Consider the following 17,601-nt stretch of genomic DNA (forward strand, 5'->3'; position numbering starts at 1 on the left):
AGGGAGGGCCAGTTTCAAACAGATTCTGCTCTGAGTGCAGAGCCGGTGGCCAGGCTTGATGCCAGGACCCTGAGGTCATGACCTGACGAAAAACCAGAGTGGACACTCAACTGATTGCACCACCCAGGTGCCCCCAAATTAATTATATTTCTATATATTGGCAACAAACAACTGAAAAATCAAATTTAAAAACCAATACCATTTGCAATAGAATAAAAAACTTAATATGCTTATAAACAACATGAAAGATCTCTATACTGAAACAGCAAACTGTTACAAAGAGAAATTATTATTATTATTTTTTAAAGATTTTATTTATCCACTTGACAGACAGAGATGACAAGTAGGCAGAGAGGCAGGCAGAGAGAGAGAGAGGAGGAAGCAGGCTCCCCGCTGAGCAGAGAGCCCGATGTGGGGCTCGATCCCAGGACTCTGGGATCATGACCTGAGCCGAAGGCAGAGGTCTAACCCACTGAGCCACCCAGGCGCCCCGACAAAGAGAAATTAAAGATAACCTGTACCATAGATATATTTCTATCCCTAATAAAAATACTTTATTAGTTATTATAATTTTATAAAATTAAAAATCATATAGTTAAAGATTTCTTTTTTTTTTTAAGATTTTACTTATGTATTTGAGAGAGAGCATGCACAAATGGGAGATGAGGGGCAGATGGAGAGGAAGAAGCAGACTCCCCACTGAATCGGGGGCTTGGTGGGGGGCTCCTACCCAGGACCCTGGGATCATGATCTGAGCCAAAGGCAGATGCCTAATGAACTAAGCCAGTCAGGCACCCCCTAGTTAAAGATTCCTAACTTTTTTCTTCTTCTAATGTCATTTTCCAGATTGTTTTGGCTTTTATGGGTCCTTTGTGTTTTCTTATAAATATTAAAATCAATTTGTTAATTCTTAACAAAATGCTGGAATTTTGAATGGGATAATATTGAATCTACTAGTCACTTTGGGAAGGATTCACATTTAAACAATAATGAGATTTGCAATACACTAATGTATATTTTTGCAATTGTTTAGGTATTCTTTAATTTCTCTCTGCATTGTTCTGTAGTTTTCAGTGAAAGCTGACAATTTTAGTTTTCTTTCGTTCTATATTAAAGACTCCCTTCTCCAATAATGAGATAATCAGCTCTTGAAATCCTTCATATATTTACCTGTTTGATCAATTCCTCTGGACATAATCCATTCCCCATCACTGCTATCACACTCCTCCCCGCCAGAGATGACTTCATCATGCTACTTGGGTGCTGACAATCTCTTCTGGGTTTTCCTCATGCAGACATCCTCCATTCCCTGCTTGGGCTTAGACCCCAGGTCTGGCCAGCCTCATGTATATATGCCCTCCTCACTCTGCTTGGGCCCTGACGTTTCACACCTTGATTACCACACATGTAGATGTCTACCTCCTATTGTTGGGTTCTGATTCCTAACACTGGGTCATCATTACCCAACACACACACACACACACACACACACACACACACACACACACACACACATATGCAAACACACGCTCTTCAGACCCGACCTGGACTCTGATATCCTGTGTAAGTCCTTTAACCTTTGAGCCTTCTCACCCTACTCAGCCTCGGCCCATGCCACTCTGTTTTACATGGGGACACTTCACTAAATGGCTTTAATTGTTAATTGTTTTGGAAATGGAGGAAAAGGAAGAGAAGAGAAAAGCAAGTTGGACTTCTTAATAAATCTATCTATTGGGGTAATTAGATAGCCATTGGAGAAGGACAGCATTGATCTAGCCCTCAACTGTGCACTAGCATAAATTCCAAATTAATTAGAAACTTAAGTTTGAAAAGTGAAATTACATATATTCTAGAAGAAAATATGGATGAATTCCTTTGTAGAGAGTAGAATACTTTCCTACTTAGGACACAAAACCCAGAAGCAGTGTTCACATATATAAAGTCAAAAGACAGAAGGCCAACTGGGAAAAAATACTGCTTCCTATATCACCTCATGTATAAAGAGCTTCTAGAAATAGAGATGAAAACTACCAATAAAACTCTGGAGAAATGGCTGATTCCAGGTCTGCGGCAGCAAATGTACAACATAAACCAGACACCTCAATCTTGAAAGGAAGGAAGTTATTGAAAATCATTGGGTTATATCAGAAGGACTCTAGAGCTGACTTTAATTGGCTTCCACTTGTCTCAAAAATGGGAGAACTGAAACATCAATAAGGAATAATAACTACAACGAGTTGAATCATATCAAAATGTTTAAATCCATGAGTTCATGGTGATATTTTGAAAAGAAAATTGAACTTGTGGTCTCCATTAGAAGATGAAACTGAACCCACTCAATCTGAAAATTGGTAAACAAAGAAAAGGTATTTATCCTGCATTTTGTGTACAAACTGTGATGAATATATACATAAACACACATATTCATATTCCTTTGATGAGAGAATGTACTTTATAAAAGATTTCTAGGTGATAAATGCAGAAAGAATGATAGAATTAGGAGTATCAACATTTCAGAACCCCTAATGAAAATGGGATCTAGGCAAAATATTCTTGCTAAAACATCGAACCTGAACGTATAAAGCCTGTAAGTACAACTGTACAGCACACACATGGGATAGAAAGGCATATTAAACAATTCCCCATTGACACAGTAATGAGATGTGATGTGAGGAAGACTCTCTAGGACAAATGACCCATTTTCTTCAAAAATAAATTGCAAATAAAAATACAAAGGAGGAGGGGCCCCTGGGTGGCTCAGTGGGTTAAAGCCTCTGCCTTCAGCTCAGGTCATGACCCGAGGGTCCTGGGATGGAGCCCCACATCGGGCTCTCTGCTCAGCAGGGAGCCTGCATCCTCCTCTCTCTCTGCCTGCCTCTCTGCCTACCTGTGATCTCTGTCAAATAAATACATTAAAAAAAATACAAAGGAGGAGTAAACTATGGATCACAAGAGACGCAGGGGATTTATCAACCAGTGCATAATGGGGATCCTGTTTGGATTTGATTCCAACAAGACAACTCTGGGAATAAACAAAACAAAAAACAATCAATAAAAGCATTTCTATGACATACTGAGAGATCTCACTGATTGAATAAGACACTAAGGAATTTTTTTAAAGATATAATAATGGTATTATGGTTATATTAAAAGAAAAAGTCCTTATCTTTTAGGATTGACACATTTAAAAATGAAGTGTTTTAATACCAGTGATTTGTTTTAAAGTAATCTGGTATTTGGGGGAGAAATGGTGGAGGTAGAGATGAAAGATTTTCCAGGTGTTCAAAGTGATTGAAGACTGAGCCAAAAAAATCTTCAGGGCTTGCCTAAGTTGAGGCAAACAGACACCGTCGGGGATGTCTTTGGACCGAGGTGCCGTATAATCAGCTCCCCTTATCCACAACCTATTAAAGTTTGGCTGTCTTCGTTTTTCACTGTTAGCTAAGAATTTATCTCCATCGTTAACTGCCTTTACTTCAACACTTTCTCCTACAGCATGAAGCAAACACATTTTTTTTTTTAAATTTTCAGAATTCATTCCTGCTATGGTTCTCTTTTCTAAGTGGCAGAAGTATAAAATACGTCCTTATACAACACCATTTTTTTTTTTTTTTTTTGTCCACGGTTGCTCATGTGTCATAGGGTCTCTGTTTTCATAAATGAAATTTCTTTGACAAGCATTGATGAACGATTAATTCAATGCTTGCTGTGTGTCCAAGACTCACAGAGGTGTCTTCAGGAACGTGAATAAGCAGAATTTCGGACCTTCCCTTCAAGGAAATGGTGAAGGCCAAGTGCTGGTACATCATAGGAGAGCTAGCTATAAAGGTTGATGTCCTTTTCTTTCCGTGAGCTTGTTGTTGTTCAGGAGGGCAACAACACAGGTTGTTGGGTGACACAGTAATGGAACAGAGAGACAGGCTCATATTTCCTGGGTGTTGTATACAAGCTGTCACCATACATAGTATGTCAACTAGGTTTTAAACAGAAGGATTGACCATGGTGGATCTGAAAAGCATCCTTGATTTTTCCCAAGACTCTGACCGTTCTCTTTAGTGCTCCAGGGAATACCTCTTCGAAGGGGATGTTTCAGTTCATCCTATGTGGAGCTGAGGCTTTGGAATATTTATAAGGATGAGTCTACCTACTGGGTCATTACAAATACTGTATTCATTCAACAAACGCACATGTGCCTACCATGTGCCCAGCGTTGCACTCAGTGCAGTGATGTAATAGAGGAGAACACAGGCACAAACTCCACTGTTCTGTAGCTCGTGGTGCCATGCAGAAGACAGACGTTTGTCGAATAACCACATGCACACACACGTGTAATTGTAACCTGTGGCAAGTGCTTTGAAAAAAGGTGGTTTTTTTTTTTAGATTTTATCTTTTTTTCAGTGTTCCCAAATTCATTGTTTATGCACCAAACCTAGTGCTGCATGCAATACATGCCCTCTTTAATACGACCACCAGGCTGTGGTTTTTGTTTTTGTTGTTTTGGTTTGGTTTGGTTTTAGAATGTATAATAAGAGGATCCAATTTACCTAAGCAGCGGGCTAGGATGTCAAGGCTTCACAGGACTTAGAACTAAGCGTTGGGATAGCACAGGGGCTGAGGGCCGCCTGGGTCTTGCTGGCAGTGTTGCAGGGCTGATATTGAAGAGCCTGAGACAGAAGGGACAGTCTGTGTAAAGACACGGAGGCAGAGAACGAGGAGGAAATTGCCTGGAGATGCTATTTCAGGCATTTTAACTGGGAAACATACTCTGACCCTAACATAAAGGATAACCAACTCAGCTCAGCTACTGACTATCCACAGGGATGAGGGAATGCTCTGGGCTGTTGAGCAAATGAGGTTGTGGGAGGAAAAGATCGAGTTTTAAGAGAGCAGCACACATTCAGGGGAATGCGCTTTCTCTTCTCTCTTTTTTCGCCTTTTGTGTCTATGACTCAGAAGGCAAGACAACCAACCTCTGAAAACCCTCTGATTTCAGTTGTTCACTGTCCTGAGGAGAAGTTGGTTGCTTAGAGCCAACAGAAACATCTAAGTCATAATTCTTATAGTAGAAGAGAAGAGATGACATTTTCTTTAAACTACCAAAATGAGTTTTAAATTCAAATGAAAATAGAGGAAGGGATTTCAGAGCCATCCCAAGCATTTGGACAAAAAGCAGGTTGAGGTAGGGGAAGGAGGCAGAACAAAAAGAACCTAGAAGCCAGCACCTACCGTGCATTTGAGTGTATGAACGGATCAGTGCGTGAACACTGTGCTGTGTTATGTATATACTACATAATACATATTCATAGGTCTGTTACATTACATACACATATGCCACACACACCCAGCACAAACCCACAGTTTCTTTAAAAATTCTCAACGATCTTCCTTGTAAGGTCACCACTGTAGTTGTTACTATTTTTATCATCATTTCACTGACCAGGAAAGGTAACTAGTTCAGGTTACCTGATTAATTAGGTATGTGCCATTTTCACTAAACCTCATGGGAACAAGGATGTTGTGAGCTTCCTCGGCTGTTTTGTCTTTCTTGTCAACACTGGCCATTTGGCTCAGTGCAAGGGGCCGGCCCCGCCTTGCTCCCATTACAGCTAACAGTCCACGTTACCCAGTGTCATGGTGATACGGACTGTTCTCTGCCAGGGCCACTTGGGAAGCAGGTCTTTGCATTCTCAAAGTATACATACTTCTCCTCTATGTGGAAGAGAATGCTTTTTCTGTAGATCCTGCTTTGCAAATCATTTTGGTTCTCCCCTTGGGAAATGTATGTGCAAGACAGGCTCTGCTTAGGAGTACTTTATCATGGATTGTTATTAGGTTTACACATCTTTGGAGAGTGTTTCCATTACAAGCAGAAAAACTGATTTTTTTAAGCTGAAGTTAAGCCAGCATATTACCCCCTTCCCAAAGTGTCTTTTAATAAAAACAACACACACACACACACACACACGCACACACACACACACACACACACGCTCACATGCACACACACTCTATAGATGGGGAAGAAACCCCTCACTGCTGAGAGATCCATCATAGTCTTGCTGTATATTAGAAGACAGGCACTGTTTCTGCCAGGCAGTATTCTCCTGGTCTCCTTGGAGACCACCAAGAGGAGACAAGCCATGTGAAAGTCAGGAAGCTTGGTGGGCAGTGGAATAACAAAAGCTGATTATAGCCTCTTCAGGTGAGGAACATTCCAGAGAAACAACATGATTCAGATCCAGGAGCTATAATTTTGACTTTACCACTGACTGGCTAAGGAGAATTTGCAAGTCACTGAATTCTTTGTTGTTCAATTGTTCCATCTAAAAGGAAGAAAAAGAGGGACACCCAGGTGGCTCAGTCAGTTTGAGGGACTGCCTTTAGCTTAAGTCATGATCCCAGGGTCCTGGGATTCAGCCCCCACATCAGGCTGAGCAGGGGAGTCTGCCTCTCCTCTTCACCCTGCTCATGCTTTCTCTCTCTCTCTTTCAAATAAATAAATAAAATCTTTAAAAAATAATAAAACGGGGGAAAAGATACTGCCCCTTACTTCCTATGCATTGATTATTGAAAGAGTAAAGACATCATATTTTCCAAGTGATTGATTTTGGAAGCTTAACACAGAAGTCACAGAAGGATTTGGTGGTCATAAAACTAATATTTGGTCTTTCTGAGCCTCCTATGTAAAATAATACCTAGCTCAGATGAGATCATGTATTTGAAACACATAACATATAATTAAAGAGTAAACACACTAGCACCCAGCAAACATCTCCTATGCAATTGTTAATATAATAAGACAGAGCACAATGTAATGATTTTTATTTTTTTTTAAGATTTTATTTATTTATTTGACAGAGACAGAGACAGCGAATGAGGGAATACAAATGAGCAGGCTCCCCGCTGAGCAGGGATCTGGGTGCAGGGCTCAATCCCAGGACCCCAGAATCATGACCTGAGCCCAAGGCAGACGCTTAACCATTTAACCATCGGAGCCACCCAGGTGTCCTTATAATGATTTTTAAAATAAGCACATGATTTGGAAACAGACAAGCCTGGGTTGGATTCCTAGTCAGTCTCCATTTAACACTGGTACAATAATAAACTTTGCTGTTTGCACACTTTTTACATGGGGAAAATAGTTCTGTTTTGAGGAGTAATTACACGAACCATTTGGTACCGTATCTAATGCATAGGAAGTATTCAACAAGCAGAGACTTCTCTGTCTAGTCAGCTGTGCGTCCACCCACTATACGTCTGTATCTTACAGGGTAGCTTCTCTGAGACCAAATCACATTAGAAATATTGACCCGCTGAATTCAAAGGGCTGCATCCAAAGTCTAATCCTTTTCCAAAGAGGACAAGTAAGATGAGAACATACAACAAAAGAACATACAACAAAAACACCTCCTCTCCCCTTGAAATACTACCAGATTTGAAAAGTGAGTGTCCTGTGCATTCACTATGCTATGGAGTGCACCAAGAAATATTTGCAATATTTGTGAGTAATTATTAACACTTATCATAACTGCTTCTTGACACTACTATCTCAGTTTTGTTTTTTGCTATAATTCTGTATGCATTATCATTATTTTTTATTTGTGGCAATAGTTTGGCCTGGTATCTTTGGAGTTAGCTGTGCTATTATTAATTATAGACCGTATCACTGAGAAAAAAAAAAAATTGGAGTTTTTGGTGACCTAAATGTCTGAAATCAATTTATGAAGCTGGGACCAAGCCCCATGATTAGCACATAGTAACTGCTAATGTTCTCCTTCCCCTCTAACTTAATTTGGTTGTCAAGGAGAGATACATAGTTTGATTTAAGCCAAAGGATGATTACCAAATAGATGGAGCCTCATAGCAGCCAGTATAACGGTCTGTCACACTTGCTTGGTTCTATCTGGAGCCTGCGTAAATGGCTATATATTGCCACACACACACACACACACACACTCACACACACACAATTTATATAGCATATCTATAAAATGTTCTTGATTTAAAAACATTTCCAAAGAGTGTTTCCTTTAAGGACCTACACTTTTCTTTCCTTAACTTTATTAATCAAAACTTTTCATTTTCACTTTCCTAGAATTAAATTAAACTAAATTAACTCTTAGAACAAAGACGTTATCTGTCATAAAAGATACCTGATTTTCAGATCCTGAAATTTCTATAACCATGTCACGTTACAAATGTTTACATTTTAATACTGTTACAGCAAAAAGGTTAAATATAAAATACATTAGTTTTGATATTAGTATTGAATTCAGCACCTATTTGGCAGAACTATTTGTACAAAATAATGTAGTTCCTTCTGATAACAACACAAAAACACGAGCTTTGGTTTCAGTGAACATAAAATCCTAGAATATAATCATAGTCAACTAAAAATTCTAATAATCCATGTCAACTGTATCTGGTGGTATAGAATATTTTAAATAGCATTTTTATTATTGGCTCAGCAAAGCATTTTTCCTCTAGGCTATCTAATTCTGAAAGCACACGTAAAACCAGGTGTTAAAATAATATTTGATAAAACGAGCTTCAAATGAGATCATCACAAGTACAGAAATAGGGCTAAATAAATTGTACCAAAAAATAGTTAGAACAAAAGTCACAAATTAAAAGGATAGATTTTGCTGATGGAAAAAACTCAAACCTGAAGTATAGAAGACAAGGCTTAAATATGCCATTACTCAGTTAAATGATTAAATCGACAGCAGTAGGTTTAATTTGTTTGATTTAGCAACCTGAGAATGAACTCATATTTACAAGAAAACCACTACCTAACCTATTTGTTTTTCTTGCTATCTGTGATAGGATCTTAAAGACGAGAGAAAGAAAAAATTGCTTAAAAGTTCAGATGATAGTTGATAACACTGCATTCTGTAATTGAAATTTGCCAAGGGAGCAGAAGTTAAATGTTTTTACCTTCACCCCAATAAGATAAATACATGAAGTGATAAAAGTCCTAGTTAAACTACATGGGGAGAATCCTTTCACAATGTAAATATACATCAAATCACTATGATGCACACTTTAAATAGCTTACAATTTGGGGCTCTTCGGTAGTTCAGTTGGTTGAAGGTCCAACTCTTGAATTCAGTTCAGCCCTTGAACTCAGAGTAGTGAGTTCAAGCCCCCTTTGGGATCCATGCTAGGCATGGAGACTACTCCAAAAAAAAAAAAAAAAAAAAAAAAAAAGCTTACAATTGTACATGTCAATTGTAACTCAATAAAACTGAAATCAGAGGGGCGCCTGGGTGGCTCAGTGGGTCAAAGATCTGCTTTCAGCTCAGGTCATGATCTCAGGGTCCTGGGATCGAGCCCCACATCGCGCTCTCTGCTCAGTGGGGAGCCCGCTTCCCTTCTCTCTCAGCCTGCTGATCCGCCTACTTGTGCTCTCTCTCTGTCAAATAAATAAATAAGTAAAGCCTTAAAAAAAAAAAAACCCCAATCTGAAATCAGAAACAAAGTTCAGACCCCCATGTATTGACTCCTTTAAGTCAATAACATAATAGCTTTAAATATTCATTCTGAGTAAATGATTTTCTATTTTTTATTAGGAATCCTGAGCACATGCACTGCATTATTCCCCATTCTCTGCTAAGACTTTACTTTGGGAAGAAGTTTTTGGAAGAGACAGCAAGACTTACTGCTCCACGATAAAACAATGATATGAGAACTTCTGAGAAGTTGCCAAGAACAATTAAGAAAGATGTTGCTTTTTTTGCAAAACACTCACTGAAGAATAGCTTTGCATCTTAGTCAATGAGCAGATTCTCATTATTTATTTAGATTCATCTGGCAGTTATTCTCTGAAGAGCTCATTAAAGTAAATTATTCCAATATTATGTTCATTTACAGACTCACGTTATTTACCCTTAGGTTTATCTTCACATTTTTGCAGATCTTACCCACTACACATGTCTTGAATCTAGTCACATCTCTCCATCCCCACCACCACGAGCCTTGCCCACACTATCACTCTTCACTTAGATGAATAGAATTGCCTGGAAAGAGGGCTTTCCAACTCTGCTTTTACCTCCTCCACCTCTACTGCACAGTCCCCACGATGTTGTTTCTGCAAAGAAGTCTGCTGGGATTCTGATGATTACATTGAATCAGTACATCAATTTGAGGAGTATGGTTACCTTAAGAAATATTAAGTCTCTGGTCCATGCATGTAAATATCTTTGCATTTATTTAGGTCTTTTCTAATTTCTTTCAAAATATTTTACAGTTTTAACACTACAAGTTTTGCATTCATCTATTAATTTTACTTCTAGGTATGTTATTCCTTTTAATGTTATTGCAGATTGCTTGTTGCTGATGTATAGAAACACAATCAATTTTTTGGGTTGATCATCCAGCAACCTTGCTTAACTCATTTAATAGTGGATTCCTTAGGATTGTTCAGAGAAAAGATATTCCCTAGGGTCTTCTATATAAAGGATAATGTCATTTGAAACTAGAGATAGTTTTACTTCTCTCCTTGAATCTAGATGTCTCTCATTTCTTTTTCTTATCTAATTACTCTGTCTATGACCTCCAGTGCAATGTTGAATAGCAATGGTGAGAGTAGTCATCCTTGTCTTGTTCTTTATCTTAAGGGGTAAAGCCTTCAGCTTTTCACCATTAAGTTATGATATTCGATGTGAAAATTTTATAGAAGACTTTGATCAGATAGAGGAAATTCCCTTTTATTTCTAGTTTGTTGAATTTTTTTTTTTTTCATGAAAGGGTATTGGATATTGTCAAATGCTTTTTCTGTGTCTGGTAAGATTGACATGTGGTTATTGTCCTTTTCCCTCTCCATTCTTCAGATGATATCATCTCTGTTGATCTAGTTTAGGGTTATGCACAGTTTCTCTGTCCTCCTTCCCCAGGGAAAGTACAGTTTTAGCCAGTTCTCTTTGATTGAGCCCTGTGTTAAGCTTTAGGCTTGTTATCACACCTAGCTGTTAGTCCCCACTGATTAATAACTGATTTCTCTATTGTTTTTGACAACACCTTCCGTGGTAAGTTGCCCCACAGTCTGATCCAGTTAAAGCTGGGCTCTTTTGCAGGGGTAGTCTTTGAGGCTTGATTTATCTCAGGAGAGCTCTTATTAGCTATCTTGTTCTTTGGTTTTCTCTGTTATACTTCTAGCTGCTCAACAATTTGTCTTGTTGTTATTAAGGAGACTCCTAATTGCTCACCTCTGAGAACTCTACTGCTTTCATTAATGCCCTTGGGCTTGAACTTCCCTACACTCTGTTACAAATAAAGGGGTGCTTTTCCTGATTTCTTTATTTAAGCTGATATCGCCTGTCACTCGTCCTTCATTTACCTTGCCTTATATTTCTTCATAGCTCTTACATTGACCTGGCATTACATTTTATATGGGTTAATTTTATTGTCTATCTCCACCATTAGAATGTAAGCTCCTTGAGGGTAGACTAATGCTGTATATCTAGTTCTTAGAAGAATCCTTAGCATATAGTAGACACATTATATAATGGGTAAATAAGTGATGCAGTGAATAGTGAAGGAATAAATATCAATAAATACCACTATTAAACAGAAAAGGGAAACTTTATAGTGAAAGTCTAGCATTTACATACAGATTACTATTAAGAAAACCTCTGAGGGACAACTGGGTGGCTCAGTTGGTTGGGCAGCTGCCTTCAGCTCAGGTCATGATCCCAGCATCCTGGGATCAAGCCCTGCATGGGGGGGGTCCTTGCTCAGCAGGGAGCCTGCTTCTCCCTCTGCCTCTGCCTGCCATTCTGTCTGCTTGTGCTTGCTCTCTCTCTCTCTGACAAATAAATAAATAAAATCTTAAAAAAAAAAACCACCTTTGATATTTATAACACAAAGTGTTGAGAAAATGAAACGTAGAGTGGGATGAGCAGGTCTAATGTTCCAAATGAGGATAAACTCAAAAATAATAATGATGATAATACTAATGATGGTAACAATACAGCTAACACAAACTAATGCTTAGAGTGGACCAAGCCCTATACTGTGCTTGGGTCCTTTATTTTATTTAATATTCACAATGATGCTTTGAGAGAAGTACTATTTTGTAGATGTGTATTGTGAACACAGAAATGTTAAGGAGTAAATGCAGGGCACAACTGGCAAATGGCAACATTTTGTGCCCAGATAGGACAGTTAGACTTCAGAACCTATTTTATTAAGTAAGCTATACTACTATGCCTAAACAGACATGACTTTTATGAATGGAGAAAATGGCTCCCTACACAAGTTCTTAGGGGTCCCCCATGTGTGATCTAGGGACTGCTGCTTTTCTGCACAGGTACCCACTGGGTTTGTATCACCTCCTGGTGAACATCCTGGTCTTTGTGGTGTTCACCACGTGGCTACTCCAGACTCCATCATCAATGCACTAATTCACAGGGCTAGAATCACAATGGTTAATGAGTCTGGAGCAAAAATGAAGACCGTGCTCATGGTACTCACTCTGTGTTAATTTTATCTATAGTCTGGGAAGCCACACAATGCTACTTGTGCCCAAGTGTTCCTTGTAGAGATTTTTACTCTCCATAGGATTTAGAATGAAACCCACGTATTCGATCTTGGGAAGATACTTGAAGTGGCATCCCATTGGTCCATTTTCAGCCTTTATATATCTATCTAAGCCTGCATGTACAGCCTCCTTTTTCCTCTTAAACCAAAGGAAGAGCACTAGTGTAGGAGGATGTATGGGAACAGATGTTCTGTAAGTGCTGTTTGCTAGTCATGATCAGGGCTGAGTTTCAGCACTCGTGCAGCCTCAGCTTAAACTGGTTGCCCCTATTGTCCCCAAAGCTGTTTCTCCTAACATGATTCTATTTTTACATCTCGTTAATATTTCCAACTTATATATTAACTTTGTGGCATGCAGGAACCAACTAAAAAAGCAAACAGGACACATGTTGCTTGTCCTCTCTAGAGTTCTAGTCCCTAACACTTGGGGCTAGAGCCTCCAGTGCAGAATAGTTTCTGACTATGTGAATGACCACTTGGGAAAATGCCTCAGGCTAGAGGAAGGGATTGCATGAGAATGCAGTAAGGAAACCGCATTGGGAGGCAGTGGTGTTTTAACTCTGAAGCATTAAAGAAATTGTTAGCTCTGGGGATAGAGTGAGGTAAAAACAATGTAAGTCCTGAAATCAGAGATACTAGGTTTAGAATCCTGGGTTTTGTTTGTTGTTGTTGTTGTTGTTGTTTTCACTTCAGTTGAATTCAGCAAACATGCATTGAGTGCCCATTGTATATTTAAGCCAATGCTAGGCACCAGTGACAGAGGTGAATAAACCATTATCCCAAAATGATAGAGTTCAAAGTCTAGTTGGGACAAATCACTTTAAAATAGGTAAAAATATACAAAAGGGTGTACTAGGTCTAGTACAAAGTTTCCTACTTATTTGAAATTAGAACAAGTTAATTGAAAGTTCTTCAGGCTTAATTGAATTTCTTCATCCATAAAATTGATGACCCTAATACTTTAAAAGATTATTTTAAGATTTGGAAAAGTATATGCATATATATGTGTGTATACATATGAACGCATATACTCACAGAAACAGAGAGAGAGAAAAAGAGGGAGAAAGAGAGAGAAAAAAAAATGGTAAGCAAATCCACATATTTTTTACCAAGATTCTCCTTTTGTTAACAAGGTTAAAAAACCTCTGGGAACTTGTGCTTTAAGTTGAAGACTGCAGTATTTTCATCTATTCTCTTCTGTTCCAACTACACTGAAAAATGTAGCTTAAAAGAAATAATTCCTAACAGTGATGGAAAAACATGAAAGTCTGCTATCAGTGAAGCATAAGTCATAAGGCGTTGCAATGATGAAGGAATCCGAGCTAAAAGAATACAACCCAAAATATAAGTCGGAGACAAGTATCTCAGAAGGGATCCCTTCCTCCCCAAAGAGAAATTTTATTTTATTTTTAAAAAGAATTTATTTATGTATTTGGGAGAGAGAGAGAGAGAGAGAGAGAGAAGAAAGCATGAGCTGGGGAAGGGGCAGGAGCAGAGGAAGGAGAAGCAGGCTCCCCCCTGAGCAGAGAGCCCAGCACATGGACTCCACCCCAGGACCCTGGGATCATGACCTGAGCAGAAGGCAGTCACTTAAACAACTGAGCCACCACACCAAAGAGAAATTTTAAAGTCCAATTCAACAAATGCAAACAAGAATCAGGGTAACTCATTAAAGGTCTTCCTTCAAAATAGCTAGGCTAGCCGGGCCTGCTGCCTCTCTGCTCACACTGCCCACCAAGAAGAGCCCTGGGGAGACTCTGAGATGGACCCAAAGGCAGAGCAAAGGCAGCGATAAGGCTGTACCTTCCGGGACAGCCAGGAATTAAAAATGGCAAAGGAACAAACAAGAGACACCAAACTTTACCCCTAGATTAAAGCCAAGGCATGAGTTCCTGCAGAGACATTTCTGAGGGAGGCTCTCAGAGAAGCATCTGGGTAATAGGAGAAATGGGGAACACTCTTCTAATCACTTGGGCTTCTGCACTCTGTCCAGCCTCATCCCCAAACTCCCCTCTCAAAAAAACAAAAAACAAAGCAAAACAAAAGCCAAAAACCAAAAACCACAGTCCATAGCCAGGACTTCTAGTCACAGCAGGGAAATAACAATTTTTCTTTGGGGAAGAAAATACGGACTTGTGACCAACAAAGTGTTACGTTTAAACCCTCAACTCAAAATAGTAACATAGAGTTTTAAATTTTCAAATATTTCAAGAAAACTAATAACATGAAACAGAAGCACCAATATCATGAAAACACAAGAAATACATAAGGGTGCAGAGTTAATGGGGGGAAACAACAACAACAAAATTAACAAAAAAGGATTTGTAGCTCTTATAGATCAAGACAAGAGTTCTTGGAAATTAAAAAGAAAAGAGAAGATTGCAAAGTAGACATGAGAAAACACAAATTAGCGGCCTAAGAGACTGAAAGAGGAGTCTCCCAGAGCTGATTGCAGAGAAGAGAGTAGGTGGACACAGTTGGCAGAGGTCGGCTCTGACCGTATGCAGAAAAATTGTTGTCTGGGGCACTGCTACCACCAGCAAAGCTAGTATTCGCTTTGCATTTGAGAAGCTGGAGACCAAGCAGGGGTTTGAGACTCCAGTCAGGTTTTAGTATTAATATGATTGGCTTTGCATTTCACAGAAATTCATTTTATTTTGCGTTATTTCCTTCTCCATGTTACGTTTTTATGTCTAAGATAATAAGTGTTTGAATCTGTTTGCCTTTGTGAAAGGACCACCAGCCTCTACCATCCATTGCTCAAAATTCTTTTCTAAGGCCAGTGAAGCAATGTGTGAGATGGATGCGAAAGCCCTCCTGACATGGGCTGTTTCTAAATCTCTTCCAGTGGGTGGCTATCTGTAAAATCAATATAATCTGGAACTTAAAATAGCTTTCCTGTATCTGGTACCTATTGAGGAAGGGAAAGCAAACTCAAAGTCTTGGCTGGGGTGGATAACTCATGGTGGGTATAAAATGCAGATGTTGTGTTTTATTAGGGAAACTGTTAAGTTTATTATTGTAACTCTGGACTGTTTATACCATGAAAAACTCATAGAAAAGCTTGCCATAATTTCATACCTTACGGATGCCTCTGCAGATGTTATGGGAGTGTTATGTAAGATCATTAGAGCAGAGCTGGTTGGAGTGTGTGTCCCCAGTGAGCTACCTGCCAACTTAGAGACTTTTCTGAACCTATGTCCCCAAGATAGGTCTAATCTGAAAGAATGTTCTCTGATGTGATAAATATGTGCTTTCTCCCTGACTTTCCTTATGTGAATAAAGGGGATCTCTTTTTCTTCTGGCAAAGTTCTCTAAAATGACTATGGCACAGACAGTTTGAAAATAGATTTATTATTCTTGGGAGCTGTGGATATCCAAAATAGGGGTCAATTTATTCTGGAACATCTTGAGCAAAGGGATGGGAAGTTGCTTAGGGGATAGGTTTCAAAATCTCTAAAAGTTTAAGTTTTTAAAAGCCCATATTTAATGAGATTGTTTTGTTTATAATGATTCAGTTATGGTAAGAATTGTTGACTGGCTTAACGACACCTTAAAATTTAAAATGAGTGAGGATACAACTTAGAATTCATTTCAGCACAGTGTCCTTCAAGATTATAACTGGCTACGGCACTCGTACTTGTAAGCAATCTGTAGTCACTCAGGCAAATTCCTGAGGAGCCTGGGAAATTTTATGCTCTGTGGCTGCCAAGAGAACAATCACGAAGCCCACTATGTACCAGTTGAAGAGATGAGTCTTTAAGTTAAAAAAGAAATTTGAAAAATATTAAGACCAGCATTCAGATGAGATGCTTATTCTGGAAAACATTTAAAACTAAAGGTTCTATCCAGTTTATATACTCAAAGACAATCCAGAGGAAAAGCTTTTTTTTTTTTTTTTTTTTCCCAACCAGGTGAATTTCAAAATATCTATACTTGTTCTCCCACAATCTTCCTGGGCAAAAAGAAAGAATGGCAGTGCTTTACTGAAATGTCTGAGGTGGCCCAAGAGTTTAACAATGGATGGGTGCCTGAGTGGCTAAGTGCCTGCCTTCAGGTTGGGTCATGAGCTCAAGATCCTGGGATCAAGCCCCGCATCAGCTCCCTGCTGAGCGGGGAGTCTGCTTCTCTGGCTGCCTTTCCCCACCCCCACTTGTGTGCACCCCTTGCATAAAAATAAATAAAATCTTTAAAAAAAAAGTTTAACTGGGGGAGGAGTCAAGATGGTGGAGAAGTAGCAGGCCGAACCTACTTCAGGTAGCAGGAGATCAGCTAAATAGCTTATCTAAAGATTGCAAACACCTACAAATCCAGTGGGTGATAGAAGAGAAGAGGAGCAATTCTAGAAACAGAAAATCAACCACTTTCTGAAAGGTAGGACTGGCTGAGAAGTGAATCCAAAGCGACAGGAAGATAGACCGCGGGGGGAGGGGCCGGCTCCCAGCAAGTGGCGGAGCAATGGAGCACAAAATCAGGACTTTGAAAGTCTATTTCGCTGAGGGACATCACTCCAGAGGCTAAACCGGGGTGAAGGCCACACGGGGCCAGCGTGGCCTCAGGTCCCACAGGGTCACAGAAGGATCGGGGGTGTCTGAGTGTCAGAGCTTGCAGGTATTAGAATGGGGAAGCCGGCTACAGAGACAGAGCCCAGGAGTGAGCTCTCAGCTCGGGGTTACCTTGAACCAGTCACAGGCTTGATGAGCTTGGACCACGGCCGGAAGCCACAGAGACAGGAGTAATTGGGCGCTGTTTTCTGAGGGTGCACTGAGGAGGGGGGCCCTGGGCCCTCCGCTCCTCTGGGCCAGAGGCCAGGAGGCCACCATTTTCATTACCGTCCTCTGGAACTCTACGGAAAGCGCTCAGGGAACAAAAGCTCCCGAAAGCGAACCCAAGCAGATTACTCAGCCCGGCCCCTGGTAAGGGCGGTGCAATTCCTCCTGGGGCAAAGACACTTGAGAATCACTACACCAGGCCCCTCCCCCAGAAGATCAACAAGAAATCCAGCCAGGACAAAGTTCACCTACCAAGGAGTGCGGTTTCAATACCAAGGAGAGCAGTGGA

Source organism: Mustela lutreola, chromosome 4 (genome assembly GCF_030435805.1).
Source record: "Mustela lutreola isolate mMusLut2 chromosome 4, mMusLut2.pri, whole genome shotgun sequence".
Lineage (NCBI taxonomy): Eukaryota > Metazoa > Chordata > Mammalia > Carnivora > Mustelidae > Mustela > Mustela lutreola.